Source organism: Mobula birostris, chromosome 13, assembly GCF_030028105.1.
Source record: "Mobula birostris isolate sMobBir1 chromosome 13, sMobBir1.hap1, whole genome shotgun sequence".
Lineage (NCBI taxonomy): Eukaryota > Metazoa > Chordata > Chondrichthyes > Myliobatiformes > Myliobatidae > Mobula > Mobula birostris.
Window position 1 is genome coordinate 10483757 of NC_092382.1, and position 14368 is coordinate 10498124.

At 45.3% G+C, this 14368-nt stretch overlaps 2 non-coding genes across 2 annotated transcripts; one reads left to right on the forward strand and one right to left on the reverse strand.

Moving 5' to 3' along the window:
* Positions 1–9686: 9686 nt before the first annotated feature.
* On the reverse strand, positions 9687–9768 carry trnas-gcu (transfer RNA serine (anticodon GCU)). The gene has a single exon. It is a non-coding gene; the product is annotated as a tRNA-Ser (tRNA).
* Positions 9769–10637: 869 nt separating this feature from the next.
* Positions 10638–10726, forward strand: trnar-ucg (transfer RNA arginine (anticodon UCG)). The gene is given in 2 exon segments: positions 10638–10674; positions 10691–10726. It is a non-coding gene; the product is annotated as a tRNA-Arg (tRNA).
* Positions 10727–14368: the final 3642 nt, after the last annotated feature.

Below are 14368 nucleotides of genomic sequence, written 5' to 3' on the forward strand. Positions count from 1 at the left end.
ACATTTGGAGAGACCGCATTTTCCTCGGCAGAGAATGATGATTGCCACAAGGTTAACTGCAGTGAAACAAAAAAGACCAAAAAAAAGAATAAGGAAAATCAAACGGATTTTGCGTACAAATACAGCCATGATTTGTTCGCTTGAAATAAAATCCATCGTTCATCTCTGCTGGACATTATCAGTGGAAGTAAAGAACACCTGTGTTTATGCGGTTTGTTTGAAAACCTGACCGCAGCATAAAGCGCTTTACAGTAAGTAGCACATGCTGCATTATCTCCTCACGATCACGGATGCAGCAGCGATGAGTAGAGTCCAGGAATGATAGAGCACAGAAACGCGCCCTTCGGCTCAATATCTCCATGCTGACCGACATGGCCATCTGAGCCGGTCCCGTTCGCTCGCGTTTGGATCACATCTCTCTAAGGCTTTCACATTTGTCAAAATATCCAACTGTATTTTAAATATTGTTAATGACTCTGCATCGCCCATTTCCTTTGTCAGGCTCTTCAATACACAGAGCAACTTCTGTGTAGGAAAACGTGGCTCGAAATCCAACTACATTTCTGTCCTCTGATTTTAAATATACCCACTTTTGCTCACGATTACCCAACCCCACGGAGACGAATGACTGGCTCTATACATTATCGTGGTTTTATGCACCTCTATTAACCCATCGGCCAATCACCTGCCTTAAGGAATAAAATGCCACTCGGCCGAACCTCTCCCTGCAACTCAGGCCCGAGAGTCTCTGCAGCTTCTTTGTAAATACTGTCTGCTCTCCTTTCAGCGCACTCCTGCCTTTCCGATAACAGGGCGACCAAAACTGTTCACAGAACTCCAAGCGCGGCATCTCCAAGCAGAGAGGTGGTGTAATTAAAGTGCGCTCCTAAGCTTCTTTCCGAAGTCTTAGTTACTATTCGATTGCAAGGTCAGATTCTGAAACCAAGAACCTGCACCCCAGCAAAGTTCCCTTTATTTTTTTTACTGCTTCGGGGACAAACCATTGCTCTGAGCAGAACATTTTTACACGGCACTTTAAATGTGAGTTTTTTTTAAAAAATCTGTAATATGCATGTCGAACAATGACAAGACATAACACACAACACGAGTAACGTTGTTAGGCAGTCACATCTGACAGGGAGTGTGCCAAAGTAGACTGTTTTGACTGAACGGCGTTGGTGGTTTCTGTCTCTATTGTTACCATTTTTGACAGTGTTGTAGCTTGAAACAATGACAATGCAAATACGCTGAAGCTCTAAAACTTTCCAATGTAAATGCGGTATGTTCAGTATTTAGCACATTTATGGATTATATTCAGTAATACAGTTAATTTCACAGTATCTAATAATGATATTAACAAAGATTTTAAAAATATATTTACCGAGTGACCCATTTCAGTTATGGCGCAGCTGCGTGCACGCGCATCTTAGGGGGAACAGAGCTGACACCAAGAAACATAGATAAGAATTTGGTGACTGAAAAAACTTGGGAATTGTCAAAGAACAGAAAATGGAACGTCCTTTAATTGAACAGTGCTGGGAGGGAAAAGTAGAAGGGGAAAAGTTGAGTTTACCTTCCAGAAAGAGGGAAGAGAATTTTTTGGTGGAAATTGGTAAATTTGCAATTGGGCGCTCAGCCGCTGGAAGTTGCGTGTGTGTTTGTGGAGCGACAGGAGTTTCCGGATCACAGCTGTGGTGGCGCATCGTTTACGGTGAAATGGAACCCTACCGCCCGATTTGAATTCCTGTCTTTAGCCGAGTCTCTTTCACCCTTCCCCAACAAACTGGCCTCGGTGACGAAGCACACGACACTACCAAGTTGTTGTAAAGCCGTATTTGTTTCACAAATGTCCTTTAGGGAAGGAGAATATTGGCCTTTATCTGGTTCTTATGTGACTGTAGAGACAAGAATCCTGTGGATTGTTACGTTAATCCTCTGATCGGGGAAATTAGAGAGGTGCTAATAACATCAGAATTGCCTGTGATGCTCACTGCCCGTGAACCCGAACAGGAAAAGGGAACAGAATTTCACAAGTTGAAATCAAAGCTATTTACTGTGAGTTTAAGCGTTAATCGACTGCTCACGAGACAGGGTTGGAAGGAATGAGATTCGCTGATGACAGGAGGTTTTGATAAACATGGATTGTGTTTGTTGTGTCTGTACAGTTAGAAGTCTCACGTCACAAATGAGAAGACTACAGGCAGTTCCAGTGACAAGTCTGCATGACCCAGGTTAACATATTAACAGGGCAGGAGACGGAGAGGTACGAGACAGCATTTTAGGGATGTTTAATAAACAGCGATTGAAACAACATCAGCAGTAGCTGAGACTACGTCCACACTACACCGGATAATTTTGAAAACGCCGCTTTCGAGTAAAAAATGACAGGCGTCCACACTACGCGTTTTTCAAAATATCTCCGTCCACATTAGACGGATATTTGGGCGAATCTCCTCCCACTGGGCATGCGCAGGACACACAGAAAACAAGTGAAGAGAAAACGGTGTACTTGGTGCGCGTTTGTCCAGTTAGAGTCGAAAAACTTAAAAGGACTTGCTCTTGGCTCTCGCGCAAGAGGACTTAAAACTAAAAAAAAAACAAATACTGGAGCGTATGGAGGCAACCGACAGGGAGTTCACGGACAGTATGACCCGGCTGACGACGAGCATTGAAAAACTGACTAACTCTGTTGCATTAATAAAGCACCTTGTTAAATATATAAAACGTCTGCATCGGTGTTATCTTTTATTTCCATACAATGTCACATTAGGCTGTTACACATCTATTGTCGGAGAAGTACTTGCATAAGTAGGTGAAGCACCTTCATGCAAGCAAGGTCAGAAAACAGGGCAAAGTGAATATACTTATTTATTCAGTAAGCTATGGGTTACTTACGTAAGTAAGGTATTTGGTGAGTACATTTCTAACCCTTCTGGCTTCAGTCTCGTTACCGTCTGTTCTGAAATTGATAGGTGGTTGAGTTCAAGAAAACAACGAAATGCCGCGCTGCGGCGATCTGTTCCGGCGCGTCATGACAGCGTTTTTCAATAGTCAAAAAAGTTCACTTTACAAATTAACTCTCACGCCGTTCACATCGACTGCCCGTTATAACAGCCGTCCGGCAGTGCTTGCGCAGCACCAGGCAGAAGCAGAAAAAGTATTGTTGTGGTGCAGTCATTACAGCGTTTTTAAATCTCTCCATTTACCCCGTACACACTACAACGGGTATTAGGCGTTTTCAGATTTATTCACTCTGGAGATCGTTGCTGAAAATCTCCGTTTTCGGGGGATGAAAATGCCGTTTCAGTATGGAGAGAAGGTCAAAACGAAGAGAAGAAGTTTCGTTTTCAAAATTATCCGGCGTAGTGTGGACGTACCCTAGAGACGCGTGAGGTCTCTGCTTCCGTATAAGTAACAGAAAGGTACTTACCTGGGATACCGACAATTATAATCACTGTGTAACAAATAGTCCTCTCATCAAGCATTGTTAATCCAGACTGTTAGTATTTACAGTTCTGTTCCGAATGTTCCCAATTTCTAAATGTTATAAAAGTTGTAAATAGCCAGTAAATAAACTTAAACGGTTATATCAAAGCCCAAATAGCAGATTTCTTTTGCGCCTACTAGGTAAAACTCTTCACCGATCACACGTTGTTCAGAGTCCACCGCGTCTGAATGTTTCCGTCCTAAATGTAGCTGAAGCACAGAATGACATTCTTTTATAAAATAATCGGTTACAAAATGATGAAAACAACTCGTACATGGACTGGTGCTAATTACTGCTAATTAGCAATTATTTCTCTACTTTAACGAACCGTAATGCCAATGGGGAAATAACACGCCTTATTTCATTGAACTGGACGCAACACCAGTCTTAAAGCCTCAAGAGACGGCCGATGCTGGGATTGCAACACCAAGTACGATGTTGTCAAACTACTCCGGCAATGACAGGACATTATCTGAGCATCGCTGGTGGCGACAGTAGTCTGTAATCCTGTTGTTGAGTCCACCTCATCAGCGCTGATTCCACTGGAACATTGCGAGTGGATTCTCTGCCTTGTTATTTCTCTGTGATGGCGCACCTTTAATGTCATTCACTTACTCTGCTCCGGTGATTTATTTCTGGAGATGATACATAAACATCGTTTTTTTTTTTTTCTGGCGCAAACCCTCACTGTTTGCACTGTTACCGAGTCAGTAGCAAACATAGATGTTGGGAAATATGCAGAGCGAAATGCAAACCAATGACCCCAGCATTACAGACATTATCGGCTGCTGTCCCAGAGACAGAGAAAAATAGAAAGCATTGTATCAACAGCAGTTTAAATGCAAATAAGTACTAGTAACAATATTACAGACTCACCAGAGGATTTTCGAAGTTGGATTTCAGAAAGAAATTGACTCAGAGAAAAAGTGCGTATGAAGCTGCTGAACAGAGATGAACTGCGCTGTGGAACATCAATACACGCGCACAGCGAAACATCAGGATATATAAAGCGAGCTATTCCTGAAACTCGCTGTTCTCGGGTTTAGATAGAGAAACATACAGAAGTAGGGGACCTGGGTTGTTTGACATTTCATGAAACATCAGATTACAACACGAATTCTTCGTCAATTGCGGACACTGGGAAAAGAGAGTTGGTCCAAAGAGAGACGAATTCGAAAGAACGCAGCATTCTGAAACCAGCATCAATAACTGAGGTTTCGGCTGTGCAGTGGCTTAAAATTACAGCTGCGCAAATATCTGCGTGTCAGGGAAAGGGGATTAATGGTATATCAGGGGTTCTCGCACTAATTCTCGAAGATTTTTGTGTGCGCTTGAGAATAAAATGGTTAATTATGTCGAGGATCTGGATTCTTTGAAGGGTCAACATAAGTTGTCTCGACCGCAAAAAAAAAAACAACTGTCCATATTCGTCCGCAGATGCTGCCTGATATTAAAAGTTCCGCCAGCATCATGCCTGTAGCTTATAGATTCATTCACAGGGGTTTCTGAGCTTACTCAAGGCCAAATCAAGTGCTGCCAACTTCAGAAGTTAATTCCAAATTGATTTTTAGAATATACTATGTTGTTTTGGCAACTTATTGCTTAACTCACTGGCTAGATTTGCACACAAAGCGCGGTATATATTTCTGCCTACAACAGACTATGAGAGGAATGGGAAGTGGTCCCATATTGATGCCACGCCACATCCAGGCTGATGGAGGTACATTTCCCCCCGCTGGAGATCATCCCGCAGTTGCATTTGGTAGCAGAGTCACAGAGCAGAGAATCATAGAGCAGCACGGCACTGAAACAGGCCCTTCTGCTCATCCGGTAGTGCCGAACTTACACTCTCCCTAGTCCCATGGGCATTGCATCCGGACCACACCGTCCATAACTATCCCATTGCTCTTTAATGTTGAAATCGGTCCCGCATCCACCATTTCCGTTGGAAGCTCGTTCCACAGTCTCACTGCCTTGAGAAGATGTTCCACCGCATATTGCCCTGAAATATTTCACTTTTCACCCGTAACTTATGAGCTCTCGTCTACTCTAGTCAAACCTCAGTGTAAAACGCCTGTTTGTATTTGCCCTATCTCTGCCCTTCACAAATTTGTACATCTCTTTACAAAAGTTCCCGCTGACTCCAACGCTTGGGGGAACCGGAACCTATTCCTAACCTACTCGATCTTTTCCTCTAACAGCGGCCCTCAAGTCCCTGCATCATCCTCGCAATTTCTCTCTGCACTCTGTCAAAATAATTGGTATCGCTCATGCAAGTAGGCGACCAGAACACATACAATGCTCCCTATCAGGCATTACCAACATCTTATACAACCTCTACAGAGCATCGCAACTCCTGTACACATCACTCTGATGTCTGAAAGCCAATGCACCAATAGTTCTCCTTCCGACCCGATCTGCCTGTGAAGCCGCTTTCTAGGAATTATGAACCGGTCTTACCAGGTCCCCCTGTTATACCGCAGTACAGACTGCCCTGTCTTTTACAGTGTAAGTCCTGCCACGGTTTGCCCTCCCAAAGCGATACACCACATGCTTACCTGTATTCAAGACCATTAGCAACTCCTGCTGTCAACTTCTCATCCAATATTGGTATCATTCGCAAATCTGCAGATTCTATTTATCAGATTATCACTCAGATCGTTGATATGTATGACAAACAACAGTGGACCCAGAGCAACACCTGCTTTACACCAGTAACTACAAGCCTCCAGTTAGAGAGACCACCATCTACCAGAATCCCTGGATTCTGCCTGTAAGACAAGGGTTTCCAAATGATTTATGCCATGGAGCCCGACTATTTACCGAGGTGTCCGTTGACACCAGGAAGCGAAACCCTGCTGTAAACCAATGTTGAATCCAATTTACTACTTCATCCACAGTGCCAAATGACTGAACACACCGGACCAACCTCTCATGCCGGATATTGACAAAGTTTTTGCTGAAGTTAACCGGGCAAAAGCCTTCATCAGCTTTCCTGCTAACCTCCCTGAAAAACTTGGTAATATTATTGAGGCACGCTATAACACGCACAGACCTACATCGACGAGCAATCTCGGATCAGGCTGTGTACTGTGTACACATGTTGATGATAAATGTACTCTGAACTATGAACAAGTTGGGAGCTGTATTAGGAAGGCGTGCTGGCCTTCATTTGTCGGGAACCGAGCTCAAACGTGGTGTGAAAATGTTTGCAGATCTATAACGCACAGGTTAGACCACACTTGAGATGTTGTGTTTAGGAAAACGGTGGAAACGTGAAAGTGGGTGAAGAGAAGATTTACCGGGATACCACCTGGGCTACACACGCTGTGGTTTACAAACAAGAAGTGTTTGTGCATTGGATGACGCTGTCTGATCCTGTGATGGAAATGGGTTCACCAGGAGTCTTCAAAGGTAACTGCATACACAGATGACGGGCAATTTATGTGTAGATATCGATCTCAAAGTTAACGAGACGGCTCCAATAATACTGAGCACAAAGAAGGTAAGACCATAAGGCCATCAGGAGTAGGAGCAGAATCAATCCAGGTCGCCCATCGAGTCTGCTCCACCATTTTATCATGGCTGATCCAATTTTCCTTTCAGCCCCAGTGTCCCGCTTTCTCTCTCCCTAACCAGCACAATGAAAAGTCTGTCACTTTCCCTCTTAAATATACATAAAGACTTGGTCTCCGCAGGTGCCCGTGGCAAAGAACTACAGAGATTCACCACTCTCTGGCTAACGAAATTAATTCTGTTCGCCGTTCTACAAAGACGCCCCTCTACCCTGGGACAGCGTCGTCTGGTCCTAGCCTCTCTCGTCATAGAAATTATCCATCCCAATTCCATTCATAGAAATTATCCACCCCACATCATTTCATAGAAATTATCTACCCCACATCCATTCATAGATATTATTCACCCCACATCCATTCATAGAAATTATCCACCCCATATCCAATCATAGAAATTATCCACCCCACATCCATTCTTAGAAAGTATCCACCCCACATCCATTCTGTCAAGACCTTTCACCGTTCGGTATGTTCCAACGACGTCACAGCTCATGTTTCTGAATTCCGGTGAACACCGGGCCAGAGCCAACAGACCCTCTTCATATGACGAGCCATTAATGCCTGGAATCATTTTCGTAAACCAGGATTGAGCCCTCTCTAGTTTCGGCAAATCCTTTCTAAGCGAAGGAGCGCAGATCTGCTCACAACACTCAAAGTGCAGCCCTAACAGTGATATACAAAGTCTGAACCTTATATTAGATAGGGCGAGTGACCTCTTTCTAGAGCGTTCACTGGGTTATTTCTGTGGTGGCCAGCGAAACTGATTTCCCAAAGAATGGCCCTCCCTCTTTCCTCCCTTTCCCCGTTCGGAATCAGATGAATCTCGCCCTTATCGCTTTGTTAAACCTGGCTTGTACTGATGCAATCAACGTAGACTTTCACTGCCCACGGGAAACTGCAGAATGACGCGCGAAGCAGCACCGGGTCAAAATGCCGAAAGGCATCCTCCCGGGGATTCACTGATATCGGACCCGAGGGAGCGGTGTGCGGTCAGTTAGATGAGTGAGAGTGGGGAGTGAGTGTGTGGATTCACAGATACCGGAGCCCGAGGGAGCGGTGTGCGGTCGGTTAGATGAGTGAGTGTGTGGATTCACAGATATCGGACCTGAGGGAGCGGTGTGCGGTCAGTTAGATGAGTGAGTGTGTGGATTCACAGATATCGGACCTGAGGGAGCGGTGTGCGGTCGGTTAGATGAGTGAGTGTGTGGATTCACAGATATCGGACCCGAGGGAGCGGTGTGCGGTCAGTTAGATGAGTGAGTGTGTGGATTCACAGATATCGGACCCGAGGGAGCGGTGTGCGGTCAGTTAGATGAGTGAGTGCTGGGGTGTGCTCTGAGTTGCTACTCATGTGGATGTTTCTGGTGGGGTTCTGTGGTCGTTGAGCAATGGGCGTCTGCTGAGCGTGAGGGGTCAGATGGGGGCTGCGGGAGCGGCTGACGTGCAGTTATGGGCCCACAGGATCAAGATTAGGTACCCTGGTCTTGTGTTGCTGCTCAAGCCAGTGCGGGAGCGGAGATGCAGCTTCAGTGAAGGTGGGGTGGTATGAGAACGGCTTCAGGGTCTGACGGGTGAGATATGGGCAGGGTGGTGTTCGACAGAGGTCTGCGGTCAGACCATGGAGGGGATTTTCATGTAGTGCTAGAGTCGAGGGCCAGCGGGCACAACCTCAGATAATGACGTCCCTTTAGAAAAGGACGAGAAGCAATTCCTGTAGACAGAAAGTTATGGATTTGTGGAATTTATTGCCACAGATAGCCGTAAAAGGCAAGTAACTGGGTATATTTAAAGCGGCGTTGGAGGAGGTGGACAGGTAGTAAGGATGTCAAATGTGACGAGGAGAAGGCAGGCGAATGGAGTTGAGAGGAATGATATGTATGACCATGAGGCCATAAGACATAGGAGCAGAATTAGGCCGTCTGGCCCATCCAGTCTGCTTCGCCATTCAATCACGGCTGATCCTTTTTTTTAACTCCTCATGAACTCCAGTTCCTAGCCCTCTCCCCGTAACTTTGGTGCCATCTCCAATCAAAAACCTACCAATCTCTGCCTTAAATACGCCCAACGACATGGCCTCCACAACTGGATGTGGCAATAAATTCCACAAATTTGCCACCCTTTGGCCAAAGAAATCTTTTTTTGAAAAGGCGCACTTCTATCCTGACTCTGTGCTCTCTCGTTCTAGACTCTCCCACCATGGTAATCACCCTTTCCACATCTACTCCGGCTAGTCCTTTCAACGTTCAAATAGCTTCAATGAGATCCCCTTCTCATCCTTCTGAATTCCAGCTAGTAGAGCCCCAGAGCCATCAATTATCCTTGTGAACGTCCTCTAGACTCTCTCCAATGCCAGCACATATTTCTAAAGATGAGGGACTCAAAACTGTTCACAAAACTGAAGGTGAGGCGTCAGCCGTGATCGAATGGCGGAGATCGGTCAGCCGAATAGCCTAATTTTGTTCCTATATCTTGTGGTATTGAGGCCAAATTTAGTGATAAATTAATGATGAATATTGCTTTTCATGACTCACATAACGAATTGTCTGGCGTCCCTGTGACAAAATTTGGAGGCTTGGATGTTTTAAAGTGACAGTTTCAAAGGTGTTCCCCCGTTTCACATGTCGCGACGAGGATGGGATTCGAACCCACGCGTGCAGAGCACAATGGATTAGCAGTCCATCGCCTTCACCTCTCGGCCACCTCGTCTGCTCTTCCCTCTCTTGTGTTCCGAAGTTCTGAATTTTTTCACAGCATTTAAAACTTCTGCTTAAGGTTCACACATGTGTGTTCAGATTCTATGCCGATTTACTTTGCTCGCTGTGCTTACCAGAATTCATGGAGGTGGATAAAGACAGTTTAGAGAGATTTGTTCATACCACAGGAAACACGGAATTAGTTATTTTATGCACTTTAGACGCTATGGACGCGTGGCATCAGTATCGATTCCGTGCTCTGTAACTCGGAGAAACTGTGAATGTTTTGAGTTGTAAAATGAGATAAATTTATGTTGAATTAAATAAGATTTCAATAGCTTTGTTAGCATGTTGCTCGATTTCAAGTAAACAGATATTATTGGAATTTGCCATTTGGTTCGAGAATGACGACTTTCCGTGTATTGGGCAAATGCAATAACCCGATAGTTTCCACATTACAGACACGATGACACGCTCTGCGCAGCCGCAGATCCGAACAACCTGACGCTGATCCGACACAAACACATGGCTGCTCGGCTCTGGAATACCAAACCAACGGCTGAAATACCTAAAAAGAGATCGAGCTCACTCTATCAATGATGTATTGAATATGGTCGACCATTTTCTCTTATTCTAATCCCAGAATAAAACGCCGCTGCAAGAGACAGTGGGATGTGCCTTTGAGAATTCCTTTCTGTGTGATAGAAACAGAATATTGAACAGCCCAGAGCAGGAATGAATGGAGAGATATTGACAACAGTGATCGAATGTTCACCTGGAATGAAATCACTGCATGCGAGTACTTTTAGCTCGGCGAGGAAATCATTCTACACGGGGAAACTCCTTGCAGCATTCAGCATGTTCCCCATTCTCACAGAATACGGCCGTGTGGCCTAATGGATAAGGCGTCTGACTTCGGTGCTTGGTTAGAAGTCATCAGAAGATTGCAGGTTCGAGTCCTGCCGCGGTCGTTTTGACAAACTGGCGGATTCGGTTCCATTCTGTCTCTCACTCTCTGCAGCATGGTTGTCTCAATTCCGCGTGGGGATTAATGGGAGTACTACACCCTCGGGGAAAACGTAACGCCTCGTATTCGTTGTATTCAACATATAATATTATTTGTCTATTCCGTGTGTATTTCTGCAGACACTTTCATAAACAATTGGTTGGAGCTTCTCAGACGCTCAGGAGGAGCTGCTGCTGGGAAGGTGAAGTTTATTTCACATTTACCTCCGTCTCCGAGCCCGCCTTATCGGCAAGAATTCATCACTCAGCGCTGACGGTACATTCTCCTGTCTCCAACCCCCCTCCTCTTCCTGGTTCTCTCCCTGCTCTGGGATATCTTCATCACTAATTGCCAACTAGACATCAACCACCTCAACATCAGGAATCCTCACTTCTCGAACTTTACCCCCTCTGAATACACTGCACCTCCAATCTCTCAGCACCAGTCCAAACCTCACCAACAATCCCGCAGACAGGGTGCTGCTGTTGTAGAGTGGCGGACTGACCTCCACCTTGCTGAGACACGGCGGTACCTCTCAGACACATCCTCATGCCTACACCTTGAATAATCCCGACTCCGGACGATCAGAGAACTGTCTCCGACATTATCACTGACATCACCAACTCTGGAGTACCTCCATTCCCTGTGGAAAACCCGTGGTTCCATTGCCCTGAACTGCTCTCTTCTACCTCCTACTCGATTCACAAGTCTGCATGTCTGGGTAGGCTCATTGTCTCTGCCTGCTCCTGCCCCACTGATCCTGTGTTCTCATCGCTCCAGTCCATCCTATGCCCCATTCTTCAGTCCCTTCCCACCGGCATTCCCAAACCTTCCCGTGCTCTCGATCTACTCACTAACTTTCAATTCCCTGGCCCTGACCGTCTCATTTTCTCTATGGATGTCCAGTGCCCCTATTAAAAGGGCCCTAAAACTTTCCACATTTCTCAAGGAAAGAACCAGCCAGTTCCCCTCCATCATCACCATCCTCCGTCTGACAGAACCGGTCCTCACAGCAACAGTTTCTCCTTCAGTTCCTCCCACTCACTCCAGATTCAGTGTGTAGCCATGGACACTGGCATAGGTCTCGGATATGTCTCCCTTTTCGTTGGCTTAGATAAGAGAGTCCACTAAATCAGGGTTTTAATTACAAATGAATGTTCTGTCCAATCCTTATCAGTTATTCTCTTTTGTTAGACATAGGAGGGAACTTAGTTCAATTTGTGTCTCATGAGAACTCAACTCCACATAATGTTCCCAAGAGACATCTGTGAGTCGTTAATCTAAACAAGCTGCAAGCAGATTCCTCAGTAAAGGACAAAACAGAAATGTGCACACTATCCAGAACAGAGCACACATAATTTCGCACTTAAATTTTAACCCGTTATTTACAAGAGTCCAAGAATCATTTCTTATGTCACCCAATCCCCTTAAAACTTCATCACCAGAGTATGGAAGCAGATGGATCTTCCTCTCTGACTGGAAGCCTGTGACTAGTTGTTTGTCAACTGTATCAGTAATCTGGATGATATGGTGGTTAACTGGATCAGCAATTTTGAAGGTGACACCAAGATTAGTGGTGTAGTGGACAGCGAGGAAGACTATCATGTCTTGCAGTGAGATCTGGACCCGCTGGAAAAGTGGGTTGAGAAATGGATAATGGAATTTAATGCAGACAAGTGTGAAGTGTTGCACTTTGGTGGGACCTACCAGGGTTGGTCTTACACAGTGACTGGTCGGGCACAGAGAAGTGTTGTAGAAGAAATGAATCTGAGAATACAGGTCTATATTTCACCGAAAGTGGTGACTCAGTTCGATACGGATGGAAAGAAAGATTTTGGGACATTGGCCTTCATAAACCAAATTACTGAGTACAGGAGATGGATGTTATGTTGACTTTGTACAAGACATTGGTGAGGCCTAATTTTGAGTGTTGTGTGCAGCTTTGGTCACTAACCCACAGGAAGATGTAAAGGAGGTTGAAAGAGTTCAGGAAAAATTCGCAAGGATGTTGCCAGGTCTGGAGGACTGGGGTTATAAGGAATGATTGAACAGGACAGGGCTTTATTCCTTGGAATGTAGAAGATTGAGGGGAGATTTGATGGAGATATACCAGAATTATGAGGGTTATAGATGGGGTAAATGCAAGCTGGCTTTTTCCACTGAGGTTGGGTGGGACTACAACCAGATGCCATGGATTAAGGGTGAACGGTGAAACATTAAGGGAAAATTTTTCACACAGACGGTCGTCCAGGTGTGGAATGAGCAGACAGCCCAACTGGTGCATGCGAGCTCATTTTCAACATTTAAGAGGTTCGTATAGGTACCTGGATGGTAGGGGTACAGGGGTAGACAGTTTAAATACTTCAACACAAACTAGATGGGCCAAAGGGCCTGTTTCTGTGTTGTACTTTTCTATGACTCTGTGACAAGAACATTAAATAATACTAATATTCATTTAATTCATTTTAACAGCTGTGCGGACCAACCATTCATCTGGGCAGAAGATGTTTTCATGGCTTTAAAACTGTGGCACTTTAAACTGACAGTAGATAAAAGAAAATCCCAGCTGTACGTCAACAAAGGGAGGAACCCATTCATCTGCTCAGACAGTGCGAATGGTTCAGTCGGTCATCTCAGCTGAAGGTACATCAGCAAGTTCACACTGGGACAAGGTCATTCACCTGTTCTGTGTGTGAGAAGGGATTCAGTCAGTCTTTCCACCTGTGGACACACCAGTCAGTTCACACTGAGCAGAGGCTGGTCATCTGCTGAATTTGTGGGGAAGGTTTCACTCGGTTATCTGACCTAATGGCTCACCAGCGAGTTCACATCGGGGATCGGCTGTTCACCTGCTCAGACTGTGGGAAGGGATTCACTAAATCATGTAAACTGAAGGTACATCAGCGAGTTCACACTGGAGAGAGGCCGTTCACCTGCTCAGACTGTGGGAAGGGATTTACTGTCTCATCTGCACTGAAGGTACATCAGTGATTTCACACTGGGGAGAGGCCATTCACCTGAGAAAATGTTGATACTTTATAAGACACCACTTAGGCTCCATTTAGAATATTGGGGACCTAGATCTCAGAAAAGGTGTGTTGTCATTGGAGAGAGTCCGGAGGATATTCAAGAAGATGATTCTGTGAAAGAAGCGGTTGAGATATGAGGAGCGTTTGCCAGCCTTGGGCCCGTACTCCTGCACTGACCTATGTTTAATAGATGGGGGTGCTGGGGGAGTTAAATCTCACTGAAACCCACCAAATGTGGATAGATCTAGATAGGGTGGATGAGGAGAGGACTTTTCATATGGTGGGGGTAGTCATAACAGAGGTCACAGCCTCAAAACTGAGGAGTGACCTTTTAGAGGATTTTATTCAGTCAGAGAGCAGTGAATCTGTGGAATTCTCTGACACAGACAGCGGTGGGGGCCAAGTCTGTGGCTACATTCAAGGCAGAAGCTAATAGTTTGCTGATCAGTCAGGGCATTACAGGATATGCCGAGGAGGCAGGTGTATGGGGTTGAGTGAGAACCGGGATCAGCCATGATAGAATGGCGGAGCAGACTCGATGGGGCTGAATGGCCTAATTCTGCTCCTATGTCTTACGG